Source organism: Piliocolobus tephrosceles, chromosome 10 (assembly GCF_002776525.5).
Source record: "Piliocolobus tephrosceles isolate RC106 chromosome 10, ASM277652v3, whole genome shotgun sequence".
NCBI lineage: Eukaryota > Metazoa > Chordata > Mammalia > Primates > Cercopithecidae > Piliocolobus > Piliocolobus tephrosceles.
The window spans coordinates 73,887,160-73,904,203 of NC_045443.1; the positions used below are offsets into that span (position 1 = coordinate 73,887,160).

Here is a 17,044-nt window from a genome sequence, read left to right on the forward strand (position 1 = left end):
TTTTAAAAATGAAGATCTGTATATATTAAACTGGAAAGAGGATCACAACGTGAGGTGGGAAATGTGAGTGATGGAACATTATATAATAAGATACTCTTTGTTCTTCTGTATATTTCCATTTTTACCATGAATATGTATTACTTTTCTACAGGCATGCCTTGTTTTATTGTGCTTCGCTTTACTGCACAAAGAGATACCACCTTTTTTACAAAATGAAGGTTGATGACAACCTTGCAGCAAGCAAGTCTATCAGTACCACTTTTCCAACAGCATGTGCTCACTTTGTGTCACTGTGCCATAATTTGGTAACTCTCAAATATTTCAAACCTTTTCATTAAAATATCTGTTACAGCAATCTGTGATCAGTAATCCTTGATATTACTATTGTAATCATTTTGAGGCATCACAAACTACAGCCATATAAAACAACTAACTTAACTGAAATGTATGTGGTTTTGACTGCTCCACCCATCTGCCATTCTCCCATTTCTCTTTCTCCTGGCTCTTCTCTATTCCATCAGACACAGTAATATTGAAATTAGTCCAATTAATAACACTACAAAGGCCGCTAAGTGTTCAAGTAAAAGGAAGAGCCACATATTTCACTTTAAATCAAAAGCTAAAAATGATTAAACTTAGTGAGGAATGCACGTCAAAAGCCAGAAGCATGGCCTCTTACACCAAACAGCCATGTCGTGAATGCAAAGTAAAAGTTCTTAGAGGAAACTGAAAGTCCTATTCCAATGAACACACAAATGATAAGAAAGCAAAACAGCCTTATTGTTGATATACAGCAAGTTTGAGTGGTCTGGATAGAAGATCAGGCTAATTATACAGGCAAGGCCCTAACTCTCTTCAATTCTATACAGGCTGAGAGAGGTGAAAAAGCTGCAGAAGAGAAGTTTGAAGCCAGCAGAGGTTGTTCATGAGATTTAAGGAAAGAAGTCATCTCTATAACATCAAAATGCAAGATAAAGTAGCAAGTGCTACTTGGAGAAACCACAGTTAAGTTATCCAAAAGATCTAGCTAATATCATTGATGAACATGGCTACACTAAACAACAGGTTTTCAATATAGACAAAATAGCCTTCTATTAGGAGATGCCATTAAGGACTTTCATATCTAGAGAGGAGAAGCCAACGGCAGGCTTCAAAGCTGCAAAGGACAAAATGACTCTCTCGTTAGGGGCCAATGCAGCTGATGACTTGAAGTTGAAGCCAATGCTCATTTACCATTCCAAAAATTCTAGGGTGCTTAAGAATTATGCTTTAACTACTCTGCCTGTGCACTATAAATAAAACAACAAAGCCTGGATGATAGTACATCTGTTTACAGCATGGTTTACTAATATTTTAAGCTCACTGTTGAGACTACTGCTTAGAAACAATATTCCTTTCAAAATATTACCACTCACTGACAATGCAGTTGCTCACCCAAAAGTTCTGGTGGAGATGTACGAAAAGATTAATGTTGTTTTCATCTCTGCTAACACGACATCTATTCTGCAGCCCATGAATCAAGGAGTAATTTTAACTTTCATGTCTTCTTATTTAAGAAATACATTCAGTAAGGCCATAAGGCTGCCAGAGATAGTGATTCCTCTGATGGATCTGGGCAAAGTTTGAAAACCTTATGGAAAAGATTCACCATTCTAAATGTCACTAAGTACACTTGTGATTCACAGGAGGAGGTCAAAATACCAACATTAGCAGGAATTTGGAAGAAGTTGATTCCAACCCTTATGGATGACTTTGTGGGTTTCAAGACCTCAGTGCAGGAAGTCACTACTGATGTGGTGAAAACAGCAAGAGAACCCGAATTAAAAGTGGAGTCTGAAGATGGAACTGAACAGCTGCAATCTCAAGATAAAACTTGAATGAATGAGGACTTATTTCTTATGGATGAACAAAGAAGGTGGTTTCTGAAGACAGAATCTACTCCTGGTGAAGATGCTGTGAACACTGATGAAATTGACAGGGACAGGGGGCAGAGAAATTCTAGGCAGAAAAGGGCGGGTCCCTGGCAAAAGCCCCACCCTCAAGCTGAAAAGCGTGAAATGGCAGACCAAAACAAGAACTTATATCCCTGTTTTCCCGTTCGAATGTTGCCTTTTCCTAAACCACCCATGGCCTTGTCCTGCCCCACCCCATCTTATGCCTATGAAGACCCCAGACTCAGCCCTAAGAGAGGAGAAGCTGCTGGACATTGGGGAATATGGCTGGACATTGGAGAGAAGCGGCTTGACTTTAGAGGGACAGCCTGATAGTATAACTTCAGAGAAGAATCCAGTCGGAGAAGGCTAGGCTTCAGGGAAAGATTACTTACCTGCCCCATCCCCTTTTCAGCTCCCCATCCCATTGAGAGCCACTTTCATGACAATAAAATCCCCCACATTTACCATCTTTCAATTTGTTCATGTAGCCTCATTTTTTCCAAGGACACTGGACAAGAGCTTGGGAGCCACAAGTGTAGATACAAAAGGCTGTCACACCGGCCCCTTGCCCTCATTGGTGGAAGGCAGCCGTCTCATGTGAAAAGGCAGAGGGCCCACTGATTTGTTATTAACAGTTAAGCCATCCACAGATAGCAGAGCTAAAAGAGCACTGTAATATGCCCTCTGGGGCTTCAGGAGTCACAGGCACCCCGACTGGACGCTGCCACAGAGCCTCCACGGAGTTCGCTCCTGCCAGTGCCCAAAAAGCACTCGCTCTGGCTCCTGCACCTGCTCACCTGTACACTCCTTCCTGCAAGAGGTGGAACACAGCAGGTCCAAGTGAGTGGAGTTTGATCCTGCTGACACCAAAATGGCAACCCAGTTTCAGTGCTTATGCACTCCAGTTCCCACTTTGTTCACTCACTCACTCACTCACTCTCATGAGGAGTGGAGAGCAGCAGGCTGAGTAAATAAAGCACCCCTGTCATGAGTCCCATGAAGGGGTCAGGGAAATACGCTACTTCAAAAAGAAAAAAGAAAAAAAAAAGATTTAGAATACTACATAAATTTAGTTGATAAAACAGTGGCAGGGTTCGAGAGGACTGATTTTTTCATTAACAAAACCTACAACCTGAACTCTCATAGTAACTATAAATACTCAAAGGTCTCTGATAACCTCTCTAACAATTATTCCTTCAAAAAGATAACAAAGCCAAAACCAATAAAATCAGTAGACTTCTAATCATTTTCTTGGAGTTTCAAAAATGTTTTCTTATTTCTACAAGTATAAAAGGCCTTACTGAAATATAAAGGCTGGTGAAACATTATTTAATTGGACTTTGTAAGGTTGGCATTTGGTTCCTTTGACATAATCAATAAGAATGGCCCAAGAGACTACTCTGACTTTCAACTTAGAAACATATAAACTTTCCTTGACTACATGTATTATAATATATTGTAATTATTTGTTCCCATGAGCCAATTCTCTTCAAGGACAGAGGCTATTTTACTGATCTGTGTTTCCAGTGCTAGTTCATGGTAGACATTTCATTAACAGTTGTTGCACTTAACTAATACTGTCAACTCAATTATCTAAGTGAATAAATAAGAATCCAAAACAGCAGATAATATAAAAATTACGTCTATGGGATGCACACTGATATTTGTATTTGAATATTGCAGTATTATACTCTAAAAATTTGCAATATTAACAACAAAATAACAAAACATCATAAGCAGCTTTTACTTCAAAAAATATTTTACTAATCTTTTCATCCTATCCATTCAATGTTAGGGATCCATCTATTCCTAGGTATTATACTGACCACTATGAATACATCAATTTGCAAAGCAAACAAACCCTGCCCTCATGGAGCTTATATTCTAGAAGGGGAAGACAACCAATAAAAATAATAAATTAATAAATTATGTATTAGAAGATAGTAAGGGCTATGGTAAAAAGTAAAACAGGTTAAGACTACCCAGGGATTAAAGGGTTACAATTTTAAATAGGATGGTCATAGTAGGTGTCATTGAAAAGGTGACATGTGAGCAATGATTTTAAGTAGGGAGGAAATTAGCTATGCAGATATCTGAGGGAAGAGTCTGAAGGTCAGAAGAAGCTGCCAGTGCCAAGGTCCTAAGGCAGAAGTTTGAGGAATAGGAAGAAAGCAATGTAGCTAGAACACATGTGAAGGATGGGAAAAGCAGAAAATGTTTCCCCACAGAGGTAAGGAAACAAAGTATAAGTAGATCATATTTGGTCCGGTGGGCCAGGTGTTCCCAATGCCTGGGCCACAGATTGATATGAGTCTGTGGCCTGTTAGGACCTGGGCCACACAGCAGGAGGTGAAAGGTGGGTGAGCGAAGCTTCATCTGTATTTACAGATGGTGGATACAGATGTATATCCCCATCATTTGCATTACCACCTGAGCTCTGCCTCCTGTCAGATGAGAGGCAGCAATAGATTCTCATAGGAGCACGAACCCTATTGTGAACTGTGCACCCAAAGATTCTAGGTTATCTGCTCCTTATGGGAGTCTAATGCCTGGTGGTCTGTAACTGTCTCCCATACCCTCAAGATGGACCATCTAGCTGCAGGAAAACAAGCCCAGGGCTCCCACTGGTTCTACACTATGGTGAGTTGCATAATTATTAAACAGGGTACACAATAAGTGTAAATGAGCCTGAATCATCCTTAAACCATCACCGCCCTCCTGGTCTGTGCAAAAAGTGTCTGCCACAAAACCAGTCCCTGATGCTACAGAATATATCTCTTTTTTTTTTTCTTTTTTTTTCTTTTTTTTGCTTTCATTGTGTGTGCGTGCAGACGTGTACATTTTGGGTCAAAATTTAAAATGCACTTCTTCCTCTAAGTTGCAGTCAAAATAGTTGGAAACCACTGATGCAGTGCATTTGGAGTAGAATCTCCACTCTGCGACCCTATCATTTTCCACCAGCATGACTGTGAGCAAGTCCATTATCTTCTCTGAGTCTTTGTTTTCTCATTTGCAAATAGGGAATATTATGTGCTCTACATATTTCACAGGATTGTTGAGAGGATCCCAATAACATAATGTGTGTATAAGCTTTATACCAAAGCTCTAGACCAATCAAAATTTGCTTCACAGACCAGAAAGAGCTCTAGCAGTATCCTCGATGATAGCGTTTTACCAGTGAGTTTTATATGTTTTCATATTACTAATTAGCATCCTTTCATTTCAGTTTGAAGAATTCTCTTTCTTTTTTTGTAAGGCAGGTTTAGTGGTGGTTAACTCCCTCTGCTTTTCTTTTCTGGGAAAGTATTCATACCTCCTTAATTTCTGAAGAACAGCTTTGTCAGATAAAGTATTCTTGGTTTACAATTTTTTTTTTCTTTCAGCACTTTAAATAAATATATTATTCCATTCTCTCTAGACCTGCAAAGTTTCTGCTGAGAAATTCACTGATAGGCTTAAGGAGTTCCCTTGCATGTGAGGATCCTTTTTTATCTTGCTGCTTTTAAAATTCTCTGTGACTTTTGACAATTTGATTAGATATGTCTTCTTTGGGTTGAATCTAGTTGGAGACCTTTGAGATTCCTGTGCCTGGGTGTTTATCCCTTTTCCAAGATTAGAGAAGTTTTCAGACATTAAATCTTTAAATAAGCTTTCTGTCTCTCTCTATTCTCCTTGAATTCTACAAATGTTAGCTCTTTTGATGATGTCCCTAAATCTGTAGGCTTTTCACTCCTTTTCATTCTTTTTCTTTTCTGATCAAATATTTTCAAATATCCAGTGTTTGAGTTTATCAGTTCTTTCTTATGCTTGATCAGTTCTGCTGTTAACAGTCTCTATTGCGCTGTTCTTTTTAATTATTCCAACCTCTCTGTTAAACTTCTCGTTTTGTTTGTATTGCTTTTTTTATTTCATTGAGTTGTCTGTGTTCTCCTGTAGTTCACTGAGCTTCCTTAAAATAATTATTCTGATTTTTCTTTGACAGGCAATTCGTAGATCTCCATTTGGGGAGGGCTGATTATTGGAAAATTATTGCATTCCTTTGGTGGTGTTATGTTTCCTTGTTTTTTCAATGTTTCTTATTGCATTGTGTTAAAGTTTGTTCACTATATGGAGTAATCATCTCTTTCAGACTTTATAGTGGTTTTGGTAGGAAAAGGCCCTACCCTATGGCTACATTCTAGGTACTGGCTGGGTGGTAGGATATGACATATGTTAGCCTTTTACTCTAAGTGATATGAGAACCCACTGGAGGGTTCTGAGCAAGGAATAACATGATCTGAGATTTTTAGTTTCTCTGTATTGACAATTATAGTGGGAGAAGGGTAGAAACTGGGAATTCGGTTAAAAGGTTACTGCATTATCTAGAAGAGAGAATATGATGCAAGAATGAAGATGAGAGCCATAAAGATACTGAGAAGAAGAATTCTACATGAATTTTGAAGGTAGAAGCAACAGGATTTCCTGAAAAATTGAATATGGAGTGGGAATGAGAAAAGATACAAGATGACCTAGATTTTTGGCTCAAATGACTAGAAGGATGTTGATCATTAAATGACATGGGAAAGACAGCAGGAGGAGTAAGGTTATCTTCTTTGGGAGAGCAGGCCAGAGGATAACCAAAAATCAGAAGTTTCATTTTAGGAATATTAAGTTTGATATGTCTATTCCATATTCGTGTGGACCTGTTAAGCAGGCAGCTGGATTTAAGAGTTTGCGGCCCAAAAAAGAGATCTGAGCTGGAGATAAAATTTGGGGAATTAACATATTGATGGCATTTAAAGCCATGAGACTGAATCAGACCACCAGGGAGTGGATATCAAAGGATGGATTTCAGAACTTCTTAGGCTTAGGGTCCACTAATTACATTAAAAATAAAAAGGTCATTACCAGTGTTACCTGCCTCAACAGAGCTGCCTTCTCTCTATTCCAACTTGTTGGCTGAAAGGGTATCTGCAGAGCAGATAACAAGAACATATTTCATTTCATTTTGGGTCAACTAATTAAATTAAAAATAAAAAGGTCATTACTAGTATTACCTGCCTCAATATTCTAGCTATTTCCTTGAGTTTTCTATAAACCAGTTATCTTCTAGTTCCTGTAAGCGGTATGTTATATGCAGAAGACATTAACAAAATATACAAATTCAGCAACATTAGGAAGAACATGGTCAGTAAACAATATAATAGCCCAGCATTATCTGACACATTTTTACTAAATGCCTCCCAAAGGAATTCAGTCCAATAAAAGAGGTCTAGCAAATAAATTACTGTACAAGTGCTATATAACACATTTGGGCAAAGTACTGTGGTAGTTTAGACTAGTCCAAAGTGTTTCGGGGAAACTGCATAGTACTGAAGTCTGCTGCTGCCAAATGACCGGCATTTTAAAATACAAAACTATAATCAAACAAGAATACCAAAATATTATGCAAGTCTGATACTATGTCTCTACTCTCCAGACCTTGGAAAAATCATTCATAAAAGGAAAAGGACAATGACACCTACCCTACACAGTTAAACAAGAAAAACCACTGAATGATTTACTTATTACTCTTCCATCACCATTAAACTGTCCAAGAATTTAGTTATGACATCACACAAGGATCTGTCTAGGCAAGGTTCATCTTGATTAATTCTGTTGGCTCTAAAAGAATTCTTTTTGGTCGAAGACCTATCTTTCTCCAGTTCAGGAGAGTTTCTTCTGCTTTTTTTGTTAACTCTTTCTTCCTTTCTAGTCTCTGTTCTTTCTTGCTAAAATTTGTATTAGAAAAATGTTGGACCTCCATCTTTCTTGATTTCAATGTGATATTTAACGTTCCACTTATTTTTGGGTACTTCCTGAAGTATCTTATCAACTTTATTTCCCGGATCACTAACTTGCAAATTCTACCAATTTACCATCTTTGGACCATTTTATTCCTTAGCCCATCCAATGACTTAACTTCCATCTTTTTTTAATGACACATTCTTATTCCCCAATTACACATTAGTCTGTTATTGTTTCATGACTATAGTATTTTTTTGAATCTTTCTAACTACACAGGAATTTAACTGCTCTGCTGTTTGGTGCTCTTCTGTCCAGGGAATCCTCTCTGTTTCCTCTGACGTTATTTGTTACTTCTTCTTGATGCTTCCCCTTCTGTGCTGTTGGTTTTCCTCAACTATCTGGTGATCCTAAGTTGTCTAATATATTGATGAATAAATGCTGTGTAATTTTTTTTTTTTTTTTTTTTTTTTTGAGACACTGTCTTGGTTATGCTGTCACCCAGGCTGGAGTGCAGTGGCACAATCACAGCTCACTACAACCTCAACCACCTGCGTGCAAGCAATCTTCTTGCCCCAGACTCGTGAATAGCTGAGACCACAGCAGACATACACCACCAGACCTGGCTAATGCATTTTTTTTTTTTTTTTTTGAGACAGAGTTTCACTCTTGTTGCCCAGGCTGGAGTAAAACAGCATGATTTCAGCTCACTGCAACCTCCGCTTTCCGGGTTCAAGTGATTCTCCTGCCTCAGCCTCCTGAGTAGCTGGGATTACAGGAAACTGCCACCACACCCAGTTAAAATTTTGTACTTTTAGTAGAGATGGGGTTTCACCATGCTGGCCAGGCTGGTCTCAAACTCCTGACCTCAGGTGATCCACCCGCCTCAACCTCCCAAAGTGTTGGGATTACAGGTGTGAGCCACCGTGCGTGGCCCTGGCTAATATTTTTAAATTGTGTAGAGATGGGGTGTCACTTTGTTGTTCAGGCTGGTCTTGAACTCCTGGCCTCAGTCCTCATTTCAGCCTCCCAAAGTGCTGTGATTACAGATATGAGCCACCACGCCTGGCCCCATCTCTCGTTTTTAATAGACAGCATGAATATTGAGGTTTTAATACCCTTAAGTGTTTGTATCTGATAAAAGAGACTCAGTTATGTATATTTCAGTGATATGTTCCCATATTCCACTATACATGAACTAAGTAAGGAAATACTTTTATCAATTTTTTTTAACTAAAGGGAGATAGATGTTGCAGTATATCTGTATAGCTTAGGGATCAGCAAATATTTTTTTTTTGTAAAGGGCCACACAGCAAACAGATTTTACTTTTGACTTTGCAGATGATAGGATTTCTACTGCAACTACTTCACTCTGATGTTGTAGCATGAAAGCAATCATAGAAAATGAATAAACAAAATGAGCCTGATAAACTGTATTTACAAAAATAGGAGTAGGGCATAGTTTGGTAATTCCTAGTATAGTGTTTCAGGTTAATACCACATGTGTAAATAGCATATCTGTATGTATAATAAAGTAGTCTTTCCTAGTGACCCCAAAACTTGCCCTCACAGTTTTTCTCCTTTGTTTAGCTCCACTTAGACCTACACCTAAACCCTAAAAGTAGCTTCTTGGCTCAGCATGTGTCTCACTACTAACTTTATCACTTTCTGAAGCAGTACGTTCTCTGTATTGTTTTAATATTAGCTTCTTCTGAATTCTTCTCTATGTGGTTGTTTTTATCCTTCTTCTGTCCAAACAACTTTTTCTGACTTTTGGTGCCCTTAAAGCCTAGGCAGGCTGTGTAAGGGCTTAAGTGCGTACGGTCCTTTTTTACTGTACCTTTGTAACTTGAGGCAAAAGAAGCATAGCTAAGACAGGAGTTTCTTTTGATTCTCCAATAACAGAAAAGACTCTTATGTAATACTTCTCTTCATAACTTGTACAAGCAGTAGTGTGTTAGGATTGGGCATTTTTATATCAAAAATATTATCTAAGGAGCACATGAATTTACATACACTGTTTTTGTTGAACACTTTCAACACTTTTCAACAGAAAACAAGTGTTTTTGTGTGAACACTTTCCTTATCATTCAATTTTAAGGATATGGATGCATTTTCAGTGGCTAGCATGTGATAAATGCCCAATAAATGTTTGTTAGCCAATGAATGGCATATAGATATTCTCAGGCAAATGATTTTTTAAAAATCAGTATATGGGCTAGACATGGTGGCTCACACCTGTAACCCTAGCACTTTGGGAGGCCCAGGCAGGAGGATCACCTGAGGTCATAAGTTCGAGACCAACCTGGCCAATATGGGGAAATCCTGTCTAGGTATATAAAGAAGAGGTCACACAACGTCAGGAAACCAGAATTCCTGATTCTGGTCCTTTTTACAACCAATATTTAAAAAAATCAAAAACTGTACATAACAGTATTAATTTAGGGTTTGCCTTGAAACTATGGATGCAACACCTAAGCAATGACTGATTAGAGCTGAGCAGCAGCCATCCAATTCACAAGCTGCAAGCACCCACCTCTTACACCATGTTTGCATCTGTATTTTCACTGTTTCACTCATTTTTGCTACCTGTCCAAGTTGTGTAAGTATTTGAGTCCTGACAACTGATTTAAAGTATCTATATAAGAATCCTTTCTAAAACAAAGAAACGTACAAATGCTTTGAACACAGAAATTTTAAAAGCTCTCATTTGAATTTCTTCTCTATCAGCTACCATCCTTTCTGTAACTAAGTTTTCTACCTATGCTTTTGAGCTAATCCCTCTGGCACTTAATGGTAATAAAACCTTCCCACCTTTTTTTTTTTTTTTTTTTTTTTTTTTTTGGAGACAGGGTCACCCAGAATAGAGTGCAGTGGTGCCATTACAGCTCACTGCAGCCTTGATCTCCCAGGTTCAGGTGATCATCTCACCTCAACCTCCAGACTAGCTGGGACTACAGGCACATACCACCATGCCCAACTAAGTTTATTGCTTTTTGTCTTTTATAGAGATGAAGTTTTGCCATTGTGATGATTAACACTGAGTGTCAACTTGATTGGATTGAGGGATGCGAAGTACTTATTTTGGGTGTTTCTGTGAGGGTGTTGCCAAAGGAGATTAACATCTCAGTCAGTGGGCTAGGAAAGGCCTTAATCTGGTGGGCACAATCTAATCAGCTGCCATCGAAGGCAGGCAGGCAGAAAAACGTGAAAGGGGAGACTGGCCTAGCCTCCCAGCCTACATCTTTCTCCAGTGCTGGATGCTTCCTGCCCTTAAACATTGGACTCCAAGTTCTTCAGATATGAGACTCGGGCTGGCTCTCCATGCTCCTCAGCCTGCAGACAGCCTATTATGGGACCTTGTGATCATGTAAGTTAATACTTAATAAACTCATATATATCTGTATATCTATCTATCTATCTATCTATGTATCTATATCCTATTAGTTCTCTCCCTCTAGAGAACTTGTATTAGGATGCCATGTATTAAGCCATGTTGCCCAGGCTGGTCTCGAATCCCTAGGCTCAAGCGATCCTTCCACCTCGACCTCCCAAAGAGCTGGGGTTACAGGCATGAACCAAAGTGCCCAGCCCAGTAAAAGCCTTTACTCCAATATCAATAATTTGTCAGCCAGGTGCAGTGGCACATGCCTGTAATCCTAGCACTTTGGGAGACTGAGGTGGGCAGATCACCTGAGGTCAGGAGTTTGAGACCAGTCTGGCCAAAATGTTGAAACCCCGTCTCCACTAAAAATAAAAACATTAGCTGGGCGTGATGGCTAATCCCTGCTATAATCCCAGCTACTCAGGAGGCTGAAGTAGAAGAATCACTTGGACCCAGGAGAGGAGGTTGCAGCGGGCAGAAATCACGCCACTGCACTCCAGCCTGGGTAGCAAAGTGAGACTCCGTCTCAAAAAAAAAAGAAATTGTCCCGTTAGTTCTTCCATTGCCCATAATGCTCAAGTTTCCCTTACTCTCAATAAGGCCCTTTTCTGTCCTAGTTGCCTTAAAGCTACCCTCCGATGATCCTTTACTTGCTCTGGAAGATTTCTTAAGAATGTTCAAGCATTCATTTCCTCTATCTTTGCCCCTGCCTTCATGCGTACATATTATATCGGTTCTATCCTAGGTTAATCTAACGCACAGAAGAGATCATGTCAACTTAATATCAAAAACTTCAGCTGTTCTTATTAAAGATTTAAGTCCAAATCTTGCCTTGGCATTGGAGGTAACAATCATTTTGCTTATACTTGCCTTTCTCAGTTATTATTTGCTTTCTCTGAGCCTTTATGTCAGAAAAATTATTTGCTATTCTGCATATGTATCAGTGCCTTCATAGATCCTATTCTTATGCCTTCATATTTCCCTGCCTTTGCCTGCATTCTTCCTTCTAGAGAATATTTCTTTTGCAAAACCAAACCCAACCCACCCAATGAAGTCCAAGTCATATATTACCTTCTTCATGAAGCCTTCCTTGATTTCCCCTAACTGGAAGTATTCTCTTGATTCGTTAACTTCCAAAGTTCATATATCACTTAATACTATTTAAGTTTTTAAAATTTGTTTATATAAATCTGCTAAAATTGCATACATTCCTATCTTCCCTATAATATTATATTTTTAAAAATCATGGATTACAACATATTCATTTTATACTTTCCCCAATACTTCTATAGTTTATTGCCCTGAATGAGTAGAGCCCATCAATTTTAAAGTACAAATCTTCCTTCAAGGACTACAAGCTGAAAGATTTAAAGAATTTCCTTCTTTTTTCTTTTTTCTTACAACCAGGGTAAGAGAAAAAAAGAATTTTTTTTTTTTTTTTTTTGAGACGAAGTCTCGCTCTGTCGCCCGGGCTGGAGTGCAGTGGCCGGATCTCAGCTCACTGCAAGCTCCGCCTCCCGGGTTTATGCCATTCTCCTGCCTCAGCCTCCGGAGTAGCTGGGATTACAGGCGCCCGCCACCTCGCCTGGCTACTTTTTTTTTTTGTATTTTTTAGTAGAGACAGGGTTTCACAGTGTTAGCCAGGATGGTCTCGATCTCCTGACCTCATGATCCGCCCGTCTCGGCCTGCCAAAGTGCTGGGATTACAGGCTTGAGCCACCGCGCCCGGCCTAAGAATTTCTTAAAAGTATAGATGGAAGAAACAAGCCTCTGCTTTTACAGGTGATCATAAAAACTGATTACCCAGGGAACATATATATGTTTGGAACCATGTCCTCACAACGTTTGGCAAAGTCATTCTGTTAATGTTTGAATTTACTGACGTATAAGCAATTCAGTTACTACTGTGTACTTAGCTACTCCAAAAATGCCCCTTTGTCTGCCAGGCCCTTGTAGGCATTTGAGTTTGTGACAGCAACATTGGTTAATAAACTTATAAAATGTTAGGTGATTTGTAATTATTTATTGAGTAACTATATGTGGGTGTATCTTTACACACAAACACACACACACACACACATAGATACATATACATAAGTGTGTGTGTTTATAATACCTTTGGGTGCTTTATTAATGTTTTCTTAGATTTAAATCCCAATTTATAATTAAAATAAATGCAGTGCCTTCCTTAACCCTCATTATCTGGAAATGTGAATTCCTTCCCAATACAATTTTCACGTAAATGAATCTGGCATTTTTTAACAGGTAAGCTGGGGGTCAGCAAACTATAGCACACAATCTAAGAATGGTTTTTATGTTTTTAAAGGTCTATAAAGAAGGAAAATAGAAAGGAGAGGGGAGAGAAGAAAAGGAGAATGCGTGACATGACAGAGACAATATGTAGTCCACAAAGTCTGAAATATTTACTACCTAGGCCTTTACAGTGAAGATATTTGTGTCCCATGTGAATACTCACCACAGGTGATCTTAGCAGAGAGGTATTTTAATGATCAAGTAAATAGGAGAACCCATTCTGTGATACTAGTAGGCCTCTTTCTCCAGTCACTTCTGTCATTCCACAATGGACTCACGAACAAAGTAGCCATGGTGACAGGGATGGAGGTTATGCATGGCTCAGCAACATGGACTTCTACTCACCAAAGCTGACCTGGCTAGAGCCACTGCTGAGTGCCCAACTGACCAGCGGTAGAGATCAACACCAAGTCCCAAATACAGCACCACTGTGCAGGGTCATTAGCTAGTTGCCCAGTGGCAGGTAGATTATGCTGAGCTGCTTCCATCATGGAAGGGGCAGCATTTTGTTCCTACCTGAATAAATTTCTCTTCCCTGCATGCAATGCTTCTGGCTGAACCAACATCCACAGACTTAGAGTGCCTTATCTACCATCATAGTAACATATATAGCATTGCTTTGGAAGAAGAAACTCATTTCACAGCAAATGTAGTACAGTAATGAATCCACGCTCAGGGAATCCACTGGCCTTACCATGTTCCCCAACATCATGAAGTAACTGGTTTGACAGAATAGCAGGGTGGCATTTTGAAAACTCAATTACAGCATCAGTGAGGGAGCAATTCATACAGGCTGCAGCATGGATCGCCAGAAGGCTTTATATGCTCTGGGTCAACATGCAACATACAGTGCATTTTCTCCTATAGTCAAGGTTCATGGCTCTGAGAATGAGAGGGAGGAATGGAAGTGACATCATCCACTATTACCGCTATTGATCCACTAATAAAATTTTTGCATCCCGTCCCCATAACCTTGTGCTTTGCCAGTCTGGAAGTCTTACTCCAAAGAGCGGAATGCCTCCACTAGGAGACACAGCAATAATTCCACTGAACTCGAAGTTAAGACTGCCATCTGGCCACTTTAAGGTCCCCATGCCTCTGAATCAGCAGGCAAAGATGGGGGGTTACTAGGATGGGTGAGGTGAGTGAACCTAATTACCATGGAGAAATTGGATTGCTATTCTACAACAGAGGTACGGGAAAGTATGTCTGAAATACAGGAGCTATAATGGGATATCTCTTAGTACCGCATGTTCGGTAATTAAAGTCAATAGAAAATCACAACAATCCAATCTAGACAGGACTAGTAATTGCCTAGACTCTTCAGGAATGAAACTTTGGGTCATCCTACCAGGTCAAAAGTCATGACCAGTTGAGGTACTTGCTGAGGGGAAATGAATACAGAAGGGATAGTGGAAGAAGGTAGTCATAAATACCTGCCACAATTACGTGATCAGTTACAGACACAAAAATTGTAATTTGGGGGATTATTACTTCCTTATTCTTTTATGAATATGTTTGTGTATCAAATCTTTGTTTTCTTTCCTCTCTTATTGCTTTATAAGATATACTGACTTTATTTCACAGCATTTAAGTATTGTTAACTCTACATTATAGTATTTAAGTTACAGAATAACAAGAAAAATGAACATCACCCAAGGACTTTACATTCTCTTTGGGGAAAAAGTTAGTACATTTTACGCAAGACAGTTGTACCTCTGGGTGGAAGCATAACCTTGTTATTGTCTTTGTTTGGAGATAAACTACTGTATTAATTTTCTAGGGTTGCCATAATAAAATACGACAAACTGGGTGGCTTAAACAACAGAACATTATTTCCTCATAGGTCTGGAGGCTAGAGGTCCAAGATCAAGGTTTCAGTACGTTTAGTTTCTTCAGAGGCCTTTCTCCTTAGCTTGTAGATGGCCATTTTCTTCCAGAGATTTCATATGGTCTTCCCTCTGTACATGTCTGTATCCAAATTTCCTCTTCTTACAAGGAGACCTGTCATACTGAACTAGGGCCCACCCTAGTGACCTCATTTTAACTTAACTATCTCATTAAAGATTCTGTCTCCAAATACTGTCACATTCTGAAGTGCTGGAATGTCAAACTTCAACATGAATTTTAAGGGGGTGCAATTCAGCTTATGACAAGTATGTTTTTAAAGAGATATGGTGGGTGCCAATGTAACAAGGGGTAGCCTATAATGGTTCATTTTATGTGTCAATTTGGCTAAGCTATGAGACTCAGTTGTTTGGTTAATCACCAGTATAGATGTTGCTCTGAAGACTTTTTTTTTTTTAGATGTGTTTAACATTTAGATCAGCAGACTTTGAGTAAAGCAGGTTACCCTCAATATGTGGGTGGACCTCATTCAACCACTTAAAGGCAAAAAATAAAAATAAAAAAAGAAAAAACCTGAGGTCCTCAAAAGAAAAAGAAATTCTGCTTCCAGACTGCCTTCAGACTCAAGACTGCAACATCAGCAATGTGGTAGTTTTCCAGCCCGTTGACCTACCCTGCAAATGTCATACTTGCTAGTCCCCATTTTGTGTGCGTGTGTGTATGTCTCCACATACTGCGGGTACTGTTTTTCTAGAGAACCCTGACTAATCCAATATATACGTATACATCCATATATTATCAATATAGGTATAAATAAATTTATTTTATCATTCATTCTGTGCTCTCCTCTGTATCATAGAAGCTAAAAGCATGGAAATTACATTTTGCAAATGTCTTTGCCTTGGGGATTGTAGATGTGACTTACATTCAGCCAATGTAATGCATTTTCACAGTATTTGGAAGGTGGAAGAGAGACATAAACCAAACCATTCTTCTTCTCCCAGTGAAACTGCCTGTGCAAAAATTTTAACAGTGAGAAAATTATGACAGTGAAAGAGATCTGACCTAACCAACTCCATCTTGCCTTTAGCCTCCAAACTGCCCTTGGTCATACCTGGGCATAGGCCAAGCTAACTTTGGGAGAAATTTAGTTTATAGATTATGATAGTCCTTTCCAAAAGTAAACTGCCTTTGTAAAACTAATGAAAGGTCGCAAGGTTAGGAGTATGAGTGGCCTGAATAAGAAGCCAGCCACTGTTCCAGAGGTCACAAAATTTGCAACTTCCTCAATTACTCCTGTAATAACATTACTATAGAACCTAAGATTGGCTTTTTGAGATGTCTTTTCAGGCTTTTGCATTTCTGGTGACTGGGTGGCCTCACCTGGATCTCCTTTCATGGCTCTCACCCAGGCGTGGACTCACTCATGTACAATAGTACATGAGGACTATTTTTCCATACCGCATGACTGCACTCCCCGACCAATCACAGCATTCCCCATTCCCTAGCGTCCTGCCCACCAAATTATTCTTGAAAAACCCTAGCCTCCAATAAAGGAGGCTGATCTGAGTAATAATAAAACTCCAGTCTCTCATTTAACCAGCTCTATGTATATTAAATATTTTCTCTTTTGCAATTTCCCTGTGTTGATAAATTGGGTTCATCTGGGCAGTCGGCAATAAGAACCCATTGGGCAATTACAATGGTAGTAAGCTTTGACAGACACAAGGCTTTATAGTGATCACCAAGTACTCCGCTGCCAGCTACCCATGTTAGTACCAACAGGCAGGTACAATGATCA

At 39.2% G+C, this 17,044-nt stretch overlaps 1 protein-coding gene across 4 annotated transcripts in view; it reads right to left on the reverse strand.

Annotated features, from left to right (window-relative positions):
* The window catches only part of OSBPL8 (oxysterol binding protein like 8), a 226,656-nt gene that overhangs the window by 149,822 nt on the left and 59,790 nt on the right, over positions 1–17,044 (reverse strand). The gene's annotated exons all lie outside the window — the stretch shown is intronic.